At 48.1% G+C, this 20,219-nt stretch overlaps 1 protein-coding gene across 1 annotated transcript in view; it reads right to left on the reverse strand.

Annotated features, from left to right (window-relative positions):
• GIPR (gastric inhibitory polypeptide receptor) overlaps positions 1 to 20,219 on the reverse strand; it is an 888,530-nt gene that overhangs the window by 300,150 nt on the left and 568,161 nt on the right. The window lies entirely within an intron of this gene.

Consider the following 20,219-nt stretch of genomic DNA (forward strand, 5'->3'; position numbering starts at 1 on the left):
GAGTGTGGAACTTGTACTGTCAAGGAGTGTCCTAATACTATGGAATCACTTTGTCTGATAGCTAGTGCAGTGGCTGCAACTGACTTGAGGCACGCAGGCAGAGCCTGGGCTACAGGATCTAATGTGCTCGAAAAATAAGCACAGGGCTTGTACTGTCCTGCTTGATCTTGTGTGAGAACAGATAATGCTGTACCTTCACGTTCCATGACGAAAAGTGTAAAAGGCTTACTGTAGTTCGGTGTTGCTAGAACTGGAGCTTGACATAGGGCTTTCTTTAACTCATTGAAACTAAGTGTATGTTCAGATGTCCAAGGGAGGACAGTCGATACGGCTGCCTCCTGTGTCGTTAACTGTATCAGTGGCTTGGCTAGAAATGCATACTGAGGAATCCATTGTCTGCAATAAGAAGTAAGGCCAATAAAAGCACGTACCTCCTTCTGGGTCTTGGGCTGAGGAAGACTCGCTATTAACTGGAGACGGTCTGGTGTCAACTGCCTACCCCTCTTGGACAGTAAGTGTCCCAAGTAGACCACTTGCTGGACACAGAATTGAAGCTTAGAAGGGGACACCTTGTGTCCCATCTCGGCTAGGAAATACAAGACTGTAAGGGATGCTCGCTCGCAAGCACGTTCAGAACGGGCTGTGATCAGGAGATCATCGACATACTGGAGCAGGGCAGTGTCAGTTGGCATGTGAATGTTGTCTAGTTGTCTCTTGAGTGCTTGACTGTAAATACTAGGACTTTCTGTGAACCCTTGGGGAGCGCGTGTGAACATATAGCTCCTTCCATTTAAACAAAATCCGAAAAGGAACTGGCTGTCTGGATGAATGGGGACACTAAAAAATGCGTTCTTGAGGTCTATGACTGTAAAAAATGAGGCTTCGGAATCAATGGCTGTCAACAGGGAAGAGATATCTGGGACAACTGGATACTGGGGAATAATACATTTATTAAGTTCTCGGAGATCAATCACTAATCGATATACTGGGGGTGCATTTGGATCAGTACGTTTCATGACTGGGATGATCGGAGAATTGCATACATTGGAGTCAGTTTCTACAACTACTCCTTGAGCCATGAGCTCGTCAATAATTTTGGATAAGGCTGCTACAGCCTCAGGTGGCAATCTGTACTGTCTTATTCGTGGCAGGACTACACCTGGCTTGAGAGTCACACGATGGGGTGTAATTTGCATAAAGCCAACATCAGTTGGACCTTGCGCCCATAGATGTTGCGGAACATTAGACAATCTGGGATCAAAATCTCGTAATACATAGTGACCCTTGAAGTCACGTAGGAACAATCGTATTCCCTCTGGGGAACAGCATATAACTGCACCTAATTCTTTCAGTGTTTTAATGCCTAATAGATTTTCTGGACATGACTTAGTAAGTAACAGATCAGTAGTGCGGGACAATGGACCTACTTCTAGAGTAACTGGCTTTGATATTTCATTTACAATAGGTTTTCCTGAAAATCCAAGGGAAACATTTCTTGAGCCTGAGAGCGGAGCCCCTGGAACTTCGGCGTGACTGATGGTGGTCCTACTTGCCCCTGTATCAATCAGAAACTTTCTGTCTTTCCCTAATACTTGACTATGAACATAGGGACCTTCTTGATCTACAGGTATCTCGATGAGAGGCAAGCCTACCTCCCTCTCTAGGCTGTTTCATGAATATGGTTGATACTCTGGATACTCAGACTGTGCGTACTGGTACATCTGCTGTGTAACATGCTGTGTTGCAGCGATAGGCTGCGGTGCTGTAACTGTCTGTGGTGCATTCTGTGACTGAGGAGTCTGTATAACTTGTTCTTGTCTCGGCGGACGTGGTCTTTCTTTAGTCTTACCGGTAGCTATATTGTGTTTCAGAACTGCACACTCGTTTATAAAATGACCTGGCTGTTTACAATAATTGCAGTTCCCTTTAACGGGAGCTGCAGGATGACTGGCTTGATTCGGACCCCTCTTCTGACTGTCTTGAGGAACAGATTGTGCAACTAGTACTTTCATTTTCGTGTCTTTCATACGTTTTCTCTCATGTTCTTGCTCTTCTCTGATTCTATTCTGGTGATATTGAAGCATCTGTAACATTTGGGACGGGGTATTAGCTTGCCAGGTACTTTCGACTTTCAAAACTCGGTTTTTAATTTGTGGACTTGAATTCTCGACTAATTTAGTAACAAAAAGATGAGGGTACGACTCGCTACTTGTCTTGAGGCCACTGTTTATGGTAAAACATTTCTCAAATCTGGAATAATAATCACTAATATCTTCGTCTTGTTTCTGTTTACAGGCTGAGATTGCATCCCAGTCTTCTTTTCTAGTTGTCAATAACCTGGGCAAAACTTGTATTAACAGTTCTAGTAATTCTTTACATTTATCTCCAAGACCGGTACCTGGTACTCGTGCCTTATCTTCAGCTTCTAGAACTGCCCAATCGATCTTTTTCTCTCCCACCTCCCATTCTTTTTCCTTGAGTTTCTCATATACCCCTGCGGGCAACAGGACTTTTAACATTTTAATAATATCTGGATACGTGTATTCTCCCATACGGAGCATGTCTTTTAATTCTCGGTGGAACCCTGCTGGATCTTTATCATGACAGGGAATTAACTTTTTCATCTCTAAGAGTTCCATCTTTGTGATCGGGGTGTAAACAAACACTCGTTGCATTTCACCACCGTCTGTCTTAACTGGATGTACTTCTCGTAACGGATTCTGTCTGTCTATGTAAAAGGGTTTACTTTCTGGGGGTGAGACATGAACACAATGTGGGTTCAGAAACGTTCTGTATTTGTGGCGCTGTTCTAGAATGACCCTAATCAAATCGGTACCTAAACCTTTCCATTTATACTGGAGTAACTCGTTCAGGACATCGTGTAACGGACCTGGATCAGAATGTTGACCCTCATACAATGTAATGAGGTGCTGGATCATATACATACCCGCCAGTCGTTGCTCGGCTGGGGGCAATTTCAGAAACATTTGTGCCACTATTTCGTCTGGAAAAGTGGTAGAATCAGTAGTCCATCGGACTGCTGATCGGGCTAGTTCTTGTTCATGCATGGTACTTAACTCGCTATAACCGATTCGTGATTTCAGAATGTGATCGGTAGCTTGAAATACTTGTTCCAGAGAACCTGGTTCTGGTGCTGGATGATGAAAAATTGACTTGTGTTCTAGACGTAAATGGCGATCTGGAAATCTAGATTTTCCTACATACGCTATTCTGTCGGGATTCTCGTCCTCCACCTCTTCAGTATCAGAGTTATTTTCTTTCTCGCTTACTTGTGCTTCTTTACGTTGTTCGTGTACCCTTATTATTTCTTTACGGATTTTCTTGTACATACTCTCTATACTACCGATAGTCTTATGCTTACCCTCGGCTATATTATCACTCCACCTTGTCAGGATTTTCATTTCGGCTCGATCTTTGGTCGGATAATCTTGTTCTCGTATTAAACAATTAATCAGAAACTTTAATATCATGAGCTGGACTTCAACTTTTCTTTGGCACATGACATCACTAATACTTTCTGGATCATTCCCTGTACGGATGAAACGATATATTCTGTCTAGATCTTCTTTCATATCTGGTAGGGTGACTAGATACTCGGTCACCTTTCTCACGCGTAATGAATATAAAACCATATTATCCTCGCCTGGGACTGGATCATAGCCACATTCGGTAAGGGCTTTTCTTATTTCTGCAACAGACTGATACCTGGGCGTACGCTGTGACGCTTGTGCATGTAATTCGGCTAACGTTAAACGCTTGTGTGGCGGCGGGGTTTGAGGAGGACCTCCCCCTGCGGCCCCTAAACTAGAGTCGTCTACTGATGCTCTTCGTCCTGGCAGAGTGGGAAATGGAAATGTAGGCTGGACTTGTATGGCGGGCTGGACCGGGGGTACCGTAACAGGTACTCCGGTGTCTGGAGGAGCGGGAAGTGCCTGATTTACAGGGACTGGCGGAGCAGGAACAGGATTTGCATATTCTGGGACTGTGTCGTCCAAATAGGACGAAATGAAAATATCAGCTGCGGTCGGTTTGTGACGTAGCTTGGTCGGAACTAATGGTGGCGGGAAATTACTGGATGCCTCCGGGGTTGCTTTTGGCAAGCCCTCGGCAAGAAGAGGATACATACCCTTAATAAGGGCATGCCTCTGTCTGTCTGACTGTTCGGTTTTGACTCGTTCACCTATCTCGATTAATTCCCTTTCTTGGGCTCGTTCTAAGGATTCTCTACTTAGTTCTGACTTTCTGATTTCTTTTTCGGTTCTTTTATGAGATTCTTTGCGCCATAACTCAATGGCATCTTTCTGTGACTGTCTGGCTTTCTTTTTCCATAATGCTTCTTCTACTCGCATGATGCACTCGGCATCCCATGTACCCGATACGGGCCATCTATACTTTTCTTCTAACTGTTTAGTATACTCTACCCATAAATCTAGATACAATATGGCGCTTATGCCATGCTTCTGATACATGAAATGACCTGGACTGTCCCTAGGCGGGACAGGAACTGCTGCTTCTAGCAGACCTTTTCTGGTTTTTAACTGACGCAGTTTTGAAAAGAGTGGCATGACTGAGCTATAATCTGGACACAATACGATACACAATAAACACGAGAATCACTTCGCACTCATACCACGACATTAAAATACATGAAGAACATTATGAATAACAGTTCGAACAGAATACCACCTGGAATACGGAAAACAGAATACATGAATTTTCTCGAGAACAGAACTGACTAGAACAGAAACTAGATGCACTGCTGAAACAGTACGAAACTTACCGGTCTCATACAGAGACACGTCAGGACCCGCATCCACCGAAGTGGACACTTCGTTTGTGGGTCTGTGTACCACCAACCCACGGACCAGAGTCAATTAGATTGACCCTGTCTAGATACTACCCCAGCAACGGTACTCACCGGGCAGCAAGAACGGAAAGCCTCGGACGGGACTGGACTGCTTCGACGCCGGACGGACGAACTTCGGACTCCAGTTACGGGTGGGCCTCCGGATACCTCGGACCTTGGACTCTCGGCTTGGGCTCTGGTCGGGACTCGCCGCGTTCCTCCACCGTCTCGTCTGGATGCTGGACCGCCTCCTCCGTCTCCTCCGTGGGCCTGAGGGATACTTGAAGCAGAAATATCTGCCGGTGCGCAGAAGAGTTCCGTCACGACTGCAGAGGGTCAGGGGGTCGGCGTGGCTTCACCGACGCGTGGGGAAAGGGCAAGTCCCTATTCGGGCGCCATTATGTGGTAAATAAATAAATAATACCTCTATTTTTGAATGCTTAAATGAATAACAGATAGCTCAATAAATAAGAGTCAAGATTCGAGGTAGTAGGAGTTTTGCAGGTTTAATACAGCATAAGGACAGGAACAGGACAACCTGTACAGGAATAGGATGGCAGCGCTGCCGGGGGCAGAATCGGGACAAGGACCAGGATCAGGGTAACCTTTTAATAACAGTACATGAGCATATATACATAACGCAAACACATAGCATTACATTGCAATAGGCGTAGCAGTGGGTGGAGTAATAGGCGTGACGCGTAGCAGTCGCGAAAGATAAGGGTGAAAGTAGGTGTAACAGAGGCGTATACATAGACATGTGATGCAAACGTAACAGAATATGTCATGAATGGGGCGGAAACATGGAGGGGGCTACCTAAGGAGCCGGGACCTCTGACCTAATGGTGCGCGCAAACTGGCAATGACGTGTTACTAGAAGAAGCTGGGGGCTACGAACTCTGTGCTAGGAACAGAGACTGAAGTCTGGAGAGTCAGGGCGACATGTACCTAAGCAGTATCTAGTATCTGATGTTTAGAGAACATGTTGATATGAACTAAGAGTCAGGAGGGGAGAGGCTAACGGACTCTAAGACTGGAGCATGCATTATTCTACATGTAGTGTGTGATGAAGAATATTAAATGAGCATTAAATGCAGTATTTCTCTAACGTGGAGACGTAAAGGCTAGACAATGACGGAAACTATTGATGCGATTCAGTAGCTTTAGGAATGCAGAGAAGGAGGACTGAACTGATAACTGGAATCATAACATACTCTTGGCAGACTCAGAGGCAGAGCCAGGCTGAGCCGGGCACTGCGAGGCAGGAAGTAAGTGAAGGGTCGAGGATACAGGTGGGGGCTGTATCGCTCCTCAGCGAGGCTTCAGGAAACAGGAGCTGAATCTGGTGTCCGGGCCCTTTTGAGGCCTAGAAACGGGGACTTTACAATGGAATAACGTGCACACTGAGAAACGTGGCAACGTAACTTTACATAGGCCTGATATTCATAGTATTCACGAGAACTGGAAACTGGCATACTAGAGGTGGACACAACTGTAATTGTGTCATTAATCGAGCATGGGGAATACATATGCATATTAATCATGCACAGATAACATATGATGGATGACACGTAGGGACACAGAACATGGCAAAATTTACTTTTCCACATGTGTGTGAGGGGGTGAGAGGGTGAGAGTGTGAGGGAGGGTGAGAGGGTGTGTGAGGGTGAGGGTGTGTGAGGATGAGGGGGTATGAGAGTGATGGGGTGTGATATTGAGGGGGTGTGAGGGTGAGGAGGTGTGTGAGGGTGTAGGGGTGAGGGTGAGGTTGTGTTAGGGTGAGGGGGTGTGAGGGGGTGTGAGGGGAGGGTGATGGGGTGTGAGAGTGAGGGGGTGTGAGGGTGAGGAGGTATGTGAGGGTGAGGTTGAGGGGGTGTGAGGGTGAGGGTGTGTGAGGGGAGTGAGGTTGAGGGTGTGTGAGGGTGAGGAGGTGTGTGAGGGTGAGGGGGTGTGAGGGGGTTGTGGTGAGGGTGTGTGAGGGTGAGGGTGTGAGGGTGTGTGTGGGTGAGGGGGAGTGGGGGTGGGGGTGGGTGAGAGGGTGTGTCAGGGTGAGGGTGAGAGGGTGTGTACGGGAGAAAGGGTGTGTGAGGGTGAGAGGGTGGGTGAGGGAGGGTGAGAGTGAGGGGGTGTGTGGGTGTGTGAGGGGGTGTGTGAGGGTGTGAGGGGGTGTGAGGGTGTTTGAGGGTGAGGGGGTGTGAGGGTGGGTGAGGTTGGGTGAGAGGGTACGTGTGGGTGAGAGGGTGTGTGGGGGTGAAAGGGTGTGTGAGGGTGAGAGGGAGGGTGAGGGTGGGTGTGAGGGTGAGTGAGGGTGAGGGGGTGTGAGGGTGAGGGTGTGAGGGAGGGTGAGGGTATGTGAGGGTCAGGGGATGTGTGTGTGAGGGGGTGTGAGGGTGAGAGTGTGAGGGAGGGTGAGAGGGTGTGTGAGGGTGAGGTTGTGTGAGGATGAGGGGGTATGAGAGTGATGGGGTGTGAGAGTGAGGGGGTGTGAGGGTGGGGAGGTGTGTGAATTTGAAGGGGTGAGGGTGAGGTTGTGTTAGGGTGAGGGGGTGTGAGGGTGAGGGTGTGGGGGAGGGTGAGGGTATGTGAGGGTCAGGGGATGTGTGTGTGAGGGTGAGAATGTGAGGGAGGGTGAGAGGGTGTGTGAGGGTGAGGGTGTGTGAGGATGAGGAGGTATGAGAGTGATGGGGTGTGAGAGTGAGGGGGTGTGAGGGTGAGGAGGTGTGTGAGTGTGAAGGGGTGAGGGTGAGGTTGTGTTAGGGTGAGGGGGTGTGAGGGTGTGTGAGGGGAGGGTGATGGGGTGTGAGAGTGAGGGGGTGTGAGGGTGAGGAGGTATGTGAGGGTGAGGTTGAGGGGGTTGAGGGTGAGGGTGTGTGAGGGGAGTGAGGGTGAGGGTGTGTGAGGGTGAGGGTGTGTCTGAGGGTGAGGGTGTGAGGGGGGTGGGGGTGTGAGGGGGGGTGGGGGTATGAAGGGGTGAGGGTGAGGGTGTGTGGGTGTGTGAGGGTGTGTGTGTGAGGGTGAGTGTGTGTGAGGGTGAGGGGGTGTGAGGGGGTGTGAGGGTTGGTGAGGGTGGGTGAGAAGGTGTGTCAGGGTGAGAGGGTGTGTGAGGGATAAAGGGTGTGTAAGGGTGAGAGGGTGGGTGAAAGGGTGAGTGAGGGTGAGGGGTGAGGGGGTGTGAGGGTGAGGGTGGGTGAGAGGGTGCATGAGGGTGAGAGGGTGTGTGAGGGTAAAAGGGTTTGTGAGGGTGAGAGGGTGGGTGAGGGGTGGTGAGGGTTTTAGAGAGGGTGAGGGATGTGAAGGTGAGGGGATGTGAGGGTGAGGGGGGGTGTGAGGGTGAGAGGGAGTGAGAGGGTGTGTGAGGGTAAGAGGGTGTGTGAGGGTGAGGGGGTGTGAGGATGATGGGTTGTGAGACTGAGGGTGTGTGAGGTGAGAGGAGGTGTGTGAGGGTGAGGGGGGTGAGGGGGTGTGAGGGTGTGGGTGTGTGAGGGTGTGTGAGGGGGAGGGTGTAGGGTTGTGAGGGTGAGGGTGTGGGTGTGGGGTTGTGAGGGTGAGGGGGGTGTGATGGTGAGGGTGTGAGGGTGAGGATGAGAGGGTTGAGGGTGAGGGAGGGTGAGGGAGGGTAACGGGGTGAGAGTGAGGGGTGTGAGGGTATGTGAGCGTGAGGGGGTGTGAGGGTGAGGGAGGGTAAGGGGTGTGAGGGGGTGTGAGGGTGAGGGTGTGAGGAAGGGTGAGGGGATGTGAGGGTGGGGGGATGTGAGGGTGAGGGGGTGTGAGGGTGAGAGGGGGGTGAGGGTGTGGAAGGTTAACAGGGTGTGTGAGGGTGAGGGTGTGTGAGGGTGATGGGTTGTGAGGGGGTGTGAGGGTGTTGAGGGTGAGGGGGTGTGAGGGTGGGTGAGGGTGGGTGAGAGGGTACGGTGTGGATGGGAGGGTGTGTGAGGGTGAAAAGGTGTGTGAGGGTGAGAGGGAGGGTGAGGGTGGGTGTGAGGGTGTGAGGGAGGGTGAGGGTATGTGAGGGTCAGGGATGTGTGTGTGAGGGTGAGAGTGTGAGGGAAGGTGAGAGGGTGTGTGAGGGTGAGGGTGTGTGAGGATGAGGGGGTATGAGAGTGATGGGGTGTGAGAGTGAGGGGTGTGAGGGGTGAGGTGAGGTGTGTGAGGGGTGAAGGGGTGAGGGTGAGGTTGTGTTAGGGTGAGGGGTGTGAGGAGTGTGTGAGGTGAGGGTGTGAGTGGGTGTGAGGGTGAGGGTGTGAGGATGCGTGGGTATAAGAGTGATGGGGTGTGAGTGAAGGGGTGTGAGGGTGAGGAGGAGGTGTGAGGGGTGATAGGGGTGAGGGTGAGGTTGTGTTAGGGTGAGGGGGTGTGAGGGTGTGTGAGGGGAGGATGATGGGGTGTGAGAGTGAGGGGGTGTGAGGGTGAGGAGGTATGTGAGGGTGAGGTTAAGGGGGCGTGAGGGTGACGGTGTGTGAGGGGAGTGAGGGCGTGAGAGTGTGTGAGGGTGAGGGTGTGTCTGGAGGGTGAGGGTGTGAGGGGGTGTGGGGGTATGAGGGGTGACCGTGAGGGTGTTGTGGTGAGGTGTGTGAGGGTGAGGGTGGTGTGAGGGTGAGGGGGTGTGAGGGTGGGTAAAGGTGGGTGAGAGGGTGTGTGAGGGTGAGGGTGAGAGGGTGTGTGTGAGGGATAAAGGGTGTGTAAGGGTGAGAGAGTGGGTGAGAGGGTGAGTGAGGGTGAGGGGTGAGGGGGGTGTGTGAGGGATAAAGGGTGTGTAAGGGTGAGTGAGTGGTGAGAGGGTGAGTGAGGGTGAGGGGTGAGGGGGGTGTGAGGGTGAGGGTGGGTGAGAGGGTGTGTGAGGGTGAGGGGGTGTGAGGGTGGGTAAGGTGGGTGAGAGGGTGGTGTGAGGGTGAGGGTGAGAGGGTGTTGGACACGGCCTCGTGGCGTGGTCCGACCCCTTCCGCATGGAGGGCCCAGGACGACATCGGCCCTCCATTTACCTACTATCGACCCCCCTGACACGCACATTCACGACCCATCGGCGAGAGCAGCCTCCCCGGCCACCTACAACTCTCCCCCTCCCGGGTACCCCGGCGGAACCTGCTCGCCAACGCTGCCAGCCTGGCAACCTGACCAGGCCACCCTTTCCGGCCCGACTCCATCTTGGGGCCATCACGACCCGAACACGTGGCCGCAGCCATCCCGGGCCCCGGCCCCAGCGAAGCCCCGACATTGAGGCACCAAGATCCTCCTAGGTGGTAAAGTGGCCACTCGACAAGATCCCGGAGGAGGAGAGTTTCGATGGGCCTCCAGCCGTCCCCGGACGCCTGGTATCGATCGCTCTCCAGACTCCCTGGGCGCTGGCTCCACCCCCCTGCTGGGTGTCTGGACACCTTCATCCCGGCCCCTCCGACCCCCAGGCGCGAGGGTCCGGACATCAAAGCCCTCCAGTCCTATATCTGGGCCAGCCCTGGATTAGGACGGCAGTTGTATCTGGAGTCGAAGCCCTGCTGACCTCGTCGCGGCTGATCCTGATCCGAACTCTTGCACCTGGAACCTTCGAGGTGGAGTTCTGGACTTTTTGGTTCCGTCCAGAGGTGTCAGGGACAACACCCGAAGACCCCGGAGTTCAACCTGTCTTGGTGCACAAACAAACAGAAACACGGGCTTCTCGATGGTGGCGTCAAAGACCAAAGGTTTATTACTGCAGGGACACAGAAGTCACAGAAACTGCACACGGGCAGTATCTAGGAGCCTGTTCAATTTGCACAAAGAGGGTTGTTCCTTATATACTAAATATTCTGCTCGGGGCAAATTCTTTACATGTTACCACAGTTCTAAACATTCGTGTCTTAAACAATAAATATTTTGGCGTTGCACAGGAATCGTCAACAGTATCTGATGTCAAAACATTACGAATGAGGGGTTCCCACTAGTCCATCATAATCCCCTGTCAATTTCTCATTCAAGACCCGGACCGCCTCATTGTAAATTTCGTTACCTCCCCCTAATAAAGGCCCAGAAGGAAAGGAGCAGAGCCAGGTGTGGAAGATAGAAAGACAGGATAAGAGATGTTTGTGGGTCGTAAATGGGCACGGTTACCAGCTTCGGCCGCCTAATCATGATCAGGCTAACGGACACAAGAACCAGTATAGCAGGACTGGCCTCAGGCTGGGGAGGCAGTTCTTGCCGAGTCATGCTGCTACAGCGTTGGTGGCCTAAGGTGCACGTGTCACTAGCAAGGTGAATCGCCGGCTAAAGCCTACGTGTCCTTAACTAAAAAGAGGTCATTGCGTGTCCATTGACTATGTGAGGGCAAGGAATACAAAATGGCTTCCGTGTTCTAAAATGGATGCCATGGGTAGAACAGAAATGTGTTTGTAACTGGAGTGCTCTTGCTCGTAGCATAGCGAAAACACCAGGATATACTAAATGGATCATTTGCGGTCCACTGATACCAAAATTATGTATTTACGACAATGTTACAAACACGAGTAAAATCGTCACGGAACCTCAGACCCTCCTTTTGCCCTTACATAGGCAATTACTCAGTCTATATCAGAGTCAGAGTCTAATTCTATGCTCATTAGGTCAGTGACATGTTGTTGTATCATCATCCTGTCTCGTGCCTTTTCTCCTAATGCAGGTGGTTTTCTGAAACAGGTTGCAGCACAGAGACTACACAGAGCGGGACCACATTGGATAATAAGGCAGCACGAGAACAGAAATACTAGGATGACACCAATGACCATCAGAACCTTCCATCCCCACGCTGATACCAGAGTCCAAAACCACTCCATGAAGGACCAGTTTCCCTTATCTACGTGTATAGAGTCGGAAATTTTGTGTAGCTTAGAGATCGCTTCATAGACTGTTGGAGCATTATTTGGAATAAAGACACAGCAGCTCGATTGGATCATTCTGCATACCCCACCTCGATCTGCAAGTATTACGTCTAGAACCATTCGGTTCTGCAACGTCATGAGACGATCCGCCTGAAGCTCAGCTGTTAAGTTACTAAGGGCACCAGCAGTTTCTGTAATAGTAGATTCAACTACCCGTGTTAGTTGACGTAGATTTCTACTATTGGCCATAGGCCCCCAAAACGGAAGGAAACCTTTGAAAAAGTCTCCAGCTTCTTGACCAGCGGTATCTTCCTTGCTGAAGACACCTCTTGCTACTCTGGTGTTGTGATAATCTGAAGAAGCAGTGTATGTCGGAGGTAACAATCGAGCAATATAACATGAACCTGAAAAATCAGCAGGCAGCCATGTATATGCTCTGTCCTGACAGATGAAGTAGGTACCCCTAGCAGTCAGAAAGGCAGGGGAGGAGTTAGACGGAAATACGTAAGTCTCAATGCACTCACTCCTCCCTAGCTGAGCTCTCAGATTTCTCCCATTTCCTTGCAAACAGACCTGACCTCGGTGAGGCACGACCCAAACTGAAGTGGAGCTTTTACGCTTGCTTTCCCCCAAACTAAGGCGATACTCTGTAGAGTTCCAACTCAAATACACCCGTAATTCATCTCTAGGGTAAGATGGAGTATTATTGACGTCTTTAATCATGTCAATAATTCCCTGGACTAAAGCTTTGTTGGCTGAGTTGTATTTAGTGGACCTTGGTGGACGCGGAGGATAGGTCTCAAGGGCATATGAAAAAATGGTCTGAAAGGCCTGAAATGATCCATTGTAGCTAAAAGGCAAGACTAGATAGGGAATGCCTTTATCCATAGTGTGAGGTATCAAGCCACACACCCAGCAGTCTGTAGTATTAACTACCAGTTGGTGTTGATGCAAGAGCTGTACAAATGTATTGTTAATAAATTCTGAGCGTCGAGCTTGTTCGTGTTCAGGAAATGAGTGAAAAGAATGTATAGAAGAAACCGTAGAAGTAGTAGGATCAAGGGGAGGTACTGTAGTTACTGGCATAAAAATCAAATGTACACCAAAGACGATTCCACCCACCAACGTTATCAAAACAATTAAAAATGTAACTGCACATTGCATTAGAAAGCATTTGCTGTGAAGTATTCTGTACAGTCTATTTCTGCGTACATAAATTACATTTTCTCGTTGCAGCTCAGGAAGCTCCATCTTCTACAATCCGTTCGTGACCACTGATGATGTGTACGTAGATGAAAATGCCTCTATCAGCCCTGGGAGTTCCCAGAACTAACAGAAAGATCGACCTTGTGTCAGACCCCTGCAGATTCAACTAGGCACACAGCCACGACCCTACGGCTACCCAGACGGCAAGGCAATTTTTAAAACAAAAAGAAACAATACAAAGTTTTAGCAAACTTCCTGGCTGGAGGCAATGTATAGGAAATTCAAATCTGAAAATAGGCAGTTTCCTGCTTTATTTGTCCATATTGCGAGAACGTAAGTTGTATCTCAGTTTTGCAGGAGCTGTCTGGTCTGGAAACAATGTATTTTCAGCTGGCGTTGCAATGTTCACGTTTTCAGATGACAAATGTTCTTTTGGTGCAGATGGCAAATGTTCGTTGGGTGTGGATGACAAATGTTCAGGGTTCAAAAGAGCAGTTTCAAGAGGAGAGTCAGAATTTGGTGAATCAGTGATCAGTTCTGCATCGCTGAAAGGTATGAACCTGGGGACTTGTTCCGTTTCAGAGGCACCGATTCCTTTCTTTACCCAGTTGTCGTAAGGAAGTGGCAAAGGCACACGTTTGACATGTGTCGTATGGATCCAGTTCTTCCTTCCGGCCACACGAATAGCAGTTCTCGTTGCTAGTAGGACTTGGAAAGGGCCAATGAATCTGGGCTGAAGATGTTTTGTTCTTGCAAAATATCTAATGATCACCTGATCACCCGGTTTCAGCTGATGGCCTGGACTCTCCGGTGGCTTTGGCAATGCATCGAAAACCTGTTGGTGAATAAGACTCAATTTAGCAGTCAAGTCGAAAAGGTAATCAATTAACATTGGGTATTCCAGCTGCTTGAATTCTTTTGGTCTAGGTACCCCCCAAACATTTGCAGGACGACCAAAAACTATTTCATAAGGACTAAGCCCTACTCTAGAATGTACGGTTGCTCTTGTTGATAGCAAAGCCAAAGGCAATGCGTCTGGCCAGGACAAACCCGTGGATGCTTGTATCTTAGCAAGTTTCAGTTTAAGGGTGCCATTGTAACCCTCGACTAAACCCGCGGACTGGGGATGATTCGCACTATGAAACTTCTGTCTAATCCCTAGGCCGGCACACACATTCTGCATAACTTTCCCTACGAACTCACTTCCGTTATCTGACCATACAATCCGTGGCATTCCGTATCTGGGGAAGTATTCTTTAAGAAGAATTTTGGCAGTGGATAAGGCAGTATTGTCCTTTAGCGGGTATGCTTCGATCCATCTGGAGAAAGCACAAACTACCACTAGGACGTATTTCAGATTATTACAACGATCCATGTGAATGAAGTCTAGCTGGATCACTTCGAAGGGGCAGGAAGGAGGAGCGAAGTGACCTACAGGCGTGGGGATTCCCTTGCCAGGATTATGCATCAAGCATACCATACAATTTCTCACCACTCTCTCTGCACACTTACTAATCCCATCATTCTTCCAGACCGGAGCCAACATCTTACAAATCCCTTTTGAACTGATGTGTGCTGTTCCATGTGCCATCGTTACTACTGCAAGCACATACGCATCAGGCAACATCCAACGCTGTTGTTCCGACAAGTCAGTCCAACACCCACTCGAGTCCAATTTACCCGTGCTCTCTCTCCATGCAAGTTTTTCCTCCTCAGTCGCCTCTTTCTGAATTTCTTTCACGCTTTCCACTGTGTCTTCACACATTCCAGACTCAGAAATCCATCTTGCAGATGTTGCAACATACATTCTACTCATCATATTTCTAGCTGTCTGTTTTGCAGTCTCATCAGCAAAAGCATTCCCACGACCAACATCATCCGTGATTGCTTTATGAGCACTGCATTTCACAATCGCAACTTCAGTCGGCAAGGTTAGAGATTCCAACAAGTCATTAACTAGCTGACCATGTTGAATCTTAGTCCCATGGGACGTAATGAAACCTCTCTCTTTCCACAAACGGCCAAAACTATGGGCCACGCCGAACGCGTACTGGCTATCTGTGAACACATTCACTCTCTTTCCCTTAGCTAAAACGCACGCTCTTGTTAGCGCGATCAATTCTGCAGCCTGGGCAGAATTCTGACTCACTCTTGCAGTCTCCACAATCGTACTCAAGGTCGTTACTGCATAAGCAGCAGTCACATCACCATTCTCCAATTTGAAGCAAGACCCATCAACATACAGCGTGCCATCTGGATCTGACAACGGAGTGTTTTTTAGATCAATTCGTCCTTTTGTTTCTTCCTCAGTTTTGAAATAACAGTCGTGTGGTTCTGAATCACTCGACTCTTGGCTAGTCGGCAACAATGTTGCTGGATTCAATACATTGCATCTCTTGATCTGAATATGACTAGCTAACAGTGTCAGTTCATAACCTGATAATCTAGCACTGGTAAGGTGTTGCGTCTTGGTTCGGTTCATGAGTGTATCCACCGCATGAGGAACCATAACCACTAGCATGTTGTTCATTACTAAACCAGCAGATTGTCGAATGGAAGCTGCAGCTGCGGCTGTAGCTCTCAAGCAACTAGGCAACGCTCTAGCTACTGGATCTAATGTAGATGAAAAATACGCACAAGGGCGTTGTTTATCACCAAATTTCTGCGTCAAAACACTCAATGCACAACCTTCTCTCTCGTGGACATAGAGCGTGAATGGCTTACTGTAGTCGGGTGTACCCAATACAGGTGCTGAACACAGTGCATTTCGCAACTCAGAAAAACTCTGCTGACATTCTGCAGACCATGGTACCGGACTCGGAACACCTTTCCCAGTCAAGGCTACCAATGGTTTTGCTAAAAGAGAAAAATTTGGGATCCATTGCCTACAATATGAGGTAATACCTAAAAAGGCACGTACTTCTCTCTGCGTGCTAGGAACATTCATCTGTGTAATTGCTTTTATTCTCTCTGGGGTCAACTTCCTTCCCTCCTTTGACAAGAGATGACCTAGGTAGGTCACTTCTTGGCAGCAGTATTGCATTTTTGAAGGTGACACCTTGTGATTCAAATGTGACAAATGATGCAATAAAGAAATCGTGGCTGTTTTGCAAGTTTCCTTGTCATCAGCAGCCACTAGAAGATCATCAACATATTGTATTAAAGCAGAACCAAGAGGAAGTACGAAGGAATCTAACTGGCTTTTTAATGCTTGACTGTAAATGGATGGGCTTTCACAATAGCCTTGTGGAGCGCGTTTGAACCTGAAGCTTCGTCCTCCTAGAGAGAAACCGAAGATATCTCTGCTTTCTTCGGCTATCGGAATGCTGAAAAAGGCATTTTTCAAGTCGACAACCGAAAACCATGTTGCTGTAGCAGGAATCAACGTTAACAACGTAGTAATGTCTGGAACCACAGGAAACTGTGGAATCACAATTTTATTAACCTCTCTGAGATCAATTACAAACCTATATACTGGAGGTTTTGTAGGGTCAGTTCGTTTCAAAATAGGCAGTACAGGACTATTACAGACATTACCTCTAGTTTCTTCTATAACGTCTTTCTCAATCAGATCATGCACTATCAGTAGGAGCGCACGCTTACCTTCACTAGAGATTCTGTATTGTGAAATTCGTGGAAGTTTGACATTTGCTTTCAAAGTTACTACATAGGGTGGAATTTCCAATAGACCTACATCATTAGGACCAGTCGCCCAAAGAGTATCAGGGAGTGAACGCAGCTCTGGTGGGAGCGCATCCATCGACAAGTACATCGGAGAGATTATTCTTTTACCCAACGTAAGCTGTACTCCTGCTGGAGAACAGTACAATGTCACGTACAGGCGTTTTAACAAGTCTAAACCAAGCAGATTTTCATTACAACCTGTCGTCAAAATCAGGGGTGCTTTCAATTGACAGGGCCCAACTGAAATAGACAAAGGACCAGAAACAGGGTTATGAACAGGGGCGCCCGAAAAACCTACTGAAACGTTTGTTGAGCCAGACAAAGGTGCGCCAGGGAGTTTCGCATGTATGATAGAACTTTTTGCTGCAACAGTATCCAACAGAAACGGTTCGACTATACCTGATGTTGCTACTGCGACATAAGGCCCACTCTGATCTACTGGAACTGATACTACTCCCTCTCTTTGTCCATGGCTGTCCTAGTACTCACTTTGCTGAACTTCCTCACTAGCTTTATAATAGTCTTCAACATGATACTGTGGAGACCTATTCTGTTGGGCAGATTGTCCATTTCGCTGGTCGAAATAATTAGAAGGGCGATCACTCGTCTGCGGAGGCATAGCACCTCGTCCTCGACCTCTAGAGTTTTGCATGGAACTACCACGACCTCTCTGAGCTGCCGCAGCATTATTTTGTGCCCGAACTGGACACTCATTTTTGTAATGACCTTCCACTTTGCAATAAGCACATTGATTCCATTGGTATTGTGGTCTTTGAAAATTATAATCCGTTCTTTGATATGACCCTTGCTGCATATTAGTCTGATTTGTGCGAGGCGGGTAAGCTTGCTGTAAAAGTACTTTAGTTTTTAAATCTTTCGTCTTTTTATCTGATTTTTCCTTCTCTTCTTTATCCCTATTTTCATAGTACTGGGCAGTCGCAAGTTTTGCGCAGTCGTAGAGACAGCCCACGCACTTTCAGAATTCTTTAATTTACCACTAAGTTCTGGTAACAGATTGTGCACAAATTTATCAACAAATAATCTCTGGCCTCCTTCTGTGCTCATATCCTGACCACTATGATCCACGAAAGTCTCCTCGAATCTTGTGAAAAAGTCGGAGACGCTTTCGTCTTTCTTCTGTTTGCACGCGGACAACTTGTCCCAGTTAACGCGCAATGCTGGCATCAAGGTTTTCATTAAATCGATTATTCTACCAGGCAAATTAGCAATTAAAGGTTCGGGTTTAGAACCACCTATTTGTTGACCATCCGCTGCAATTATAGCTGCCCAGTCACCACCTAGGGCAACTGGATGATTTTCTTTACGAATTTTAGCCCAAATTGGTTGCGGTACTACATTACCAAATAGCAGATCTATGTCAGCAAGATTCAATACACAAGCGTCAACTGTTTGAGCCAACTCTTTGTAGTACCCTGCAGGGTTTTTACGCGGATCTGGCAAGGCCTGTTTCACTGCTAATACTTCAGCTCGCTTCCATGGAATATGTATCCATACTCTCTGGAATTGGGGCGGAGCGGCTGCAATACCAAGGTTTGCATTAGCTTGCACAGCTTCACGCCAAATTGGTGGAACCTCTCTCATTGGATATTGACGATTTTGTTTCGTACTACGTTTCTCTAACTCTCTCGGTGAACGAAGGGATGAGTCGGTCCTATAACTTAGAACCAGTTCCATCGCTTCTTTTATATTTTGACCGACTATCATACCTGCAGCAAACTCTTTCTGAACATTAATTAATTCTCCTAGATTTGATTCAGGGTCATCCTCTTCCAATTCCTCACGTAGAAGGAAACACATTTCATCGAACACATATCGTTGTGTCGGTTCATTCCATTGCATAAATGTATCTAATACATCTTGTACATTATATCTTCCAACTTTCGAAACCCATCTAAGAGCAGTGGAATCTAATATTCCTCTTTCTTCAGTACTGGGAAGCTGACTACGCCTCTGTACAGAGTCAGAGGTAGGAGTCTTAATCAGAGTTTTATAGAAGGGAGATAGAATATTAGAGACAGAATCAGTGATTCTCCGACGAACAGAAAGCGGAGTCATAATATTAGCAGAAGCAGTAAATAGAGTAGCAGTTGGAACAGATAGATTAGGAACAGTAGGAGTAGCAGGAAAAATAGCTTGTGAAGTAGCAGGTGTGAGCGACATAGGCATAGGTAAAGAAGCCGGCAACCCTGGAAGAGGGGTTGTCGAAGGAACATTAATATTGACCACAGGAGGTACAGGAACTTGATTCAGGGGAGCGGGAACAGGGACACCAGGTTGACCAGCAACCGGTAATTGAACATTCGGTATAGGTGGAGCCGTAGCACCCTGTGCATACGGTGGGGGTGATCGTAACAAGTAAGACAACAGGGGATCCTTTTCAGGGTCCTCTACTATCTTAGCCGTACTCGATGGTAAAGCAGGATAGCACTTGTCTATCGCTAAATTACGCTCTCTATTGGCCACCTCCATCGCTTTTTCAGACTCGTTGAGTTGCAGCTGCCTAGCAGACTGTTCTAAAGTCAACTCTTGCTCTTTCTGTTCTTTCTTCAACTTTTTAATTTCCCTCTGTTTAGATTCTTTTCGCCAATAACGGAAAGAATCAAACATTGCCGGCCGGGCTTTCTTCTTAAACAACCTTCTTTCTAGATTATCGAGAACTTCAGGTTCAAAACTACCATGTAGTGGCCAACTAAGGACACCATCTTTCTCTGTGAAGCGGATCCATACCTCGTTATAAGAGATAGGGCCCACACCAAATTTGCAATATAGATCATAAAGGGGAGTTCCAATCGGAGGAACCAAACACGAGTCCTCCAACTGGGAATCACTGTTGCAACTAAAACAAGACAACATACAATTTTTCCGACTTACCATTTTATAATCCGGAACACAAAACAAACAAGACACAAACAGAAAAGATGCGCACTCGAACCAAGAACTTAGGCCTACCAGAACTGATAAACGTATCGATACCTGAACTGAACAGAATGATTATCGTAACCAGAATAACCAGTGATAATCTTACAGAACTGAACTGAACTGAGAACTAAAAGGATTATCCAAACAGGAGCAACCCTCACAAAATACTTAACTGAGGCACTGAAGACGTCACCAAGGAGAAACCCGTCACGTCTCGCCGTACTAAGGACTGCACCTCGGGTCCAAGACAGGGCGACGGTCAAGGCAACGGACCACTGCAGCCGTCTGAACGGGAACCCTCGCGGAAGAGAACGTCGGGGCCACTTTTGCGATATGCCGGGATCGATGAAGTGGGGCGCCTCCCTCTGAAATCTTCACACGAAGCTCCTCGAACTCTTCAGGCTTTTGGACCGGTACCGAATGACGTCGCCCCACGTTGGGCGCCAATTGGAGTTCTGGACTTTTTGGTTCCGTCCAGAGGTGTGTGGTAAATAAATAAATAATACCCTATTTTTGACTAGGCATATATCATAACAGATAGCTCAATAAATAAGAGTCAAGATTCGAGGTAGTAGGAGTTTCTGCAGGTTTATTACAGCATAAGGACAGGATCAGGACAACCTGCATAGGAACAGAATGGCAGGGCTAGAGTGGCCCGGCAGCTGCCGGGGCTGGGTCTGGGATGAGCGCGCTAACTT

Source organism: Lissotriton helveticus, chromosome 9, assembly GCF_964261635.1.
Source record: "Lissotriton helveticus chromosome 9, aLisHel1.1, whole genome shotgun sequence".
Classification (NCBI taxonomy): Eukaryota; Metazoa; Chordata; class Amphibia; order Caudata; family Salamandridae; genus Lissotriton; species Lissotriton helveticus.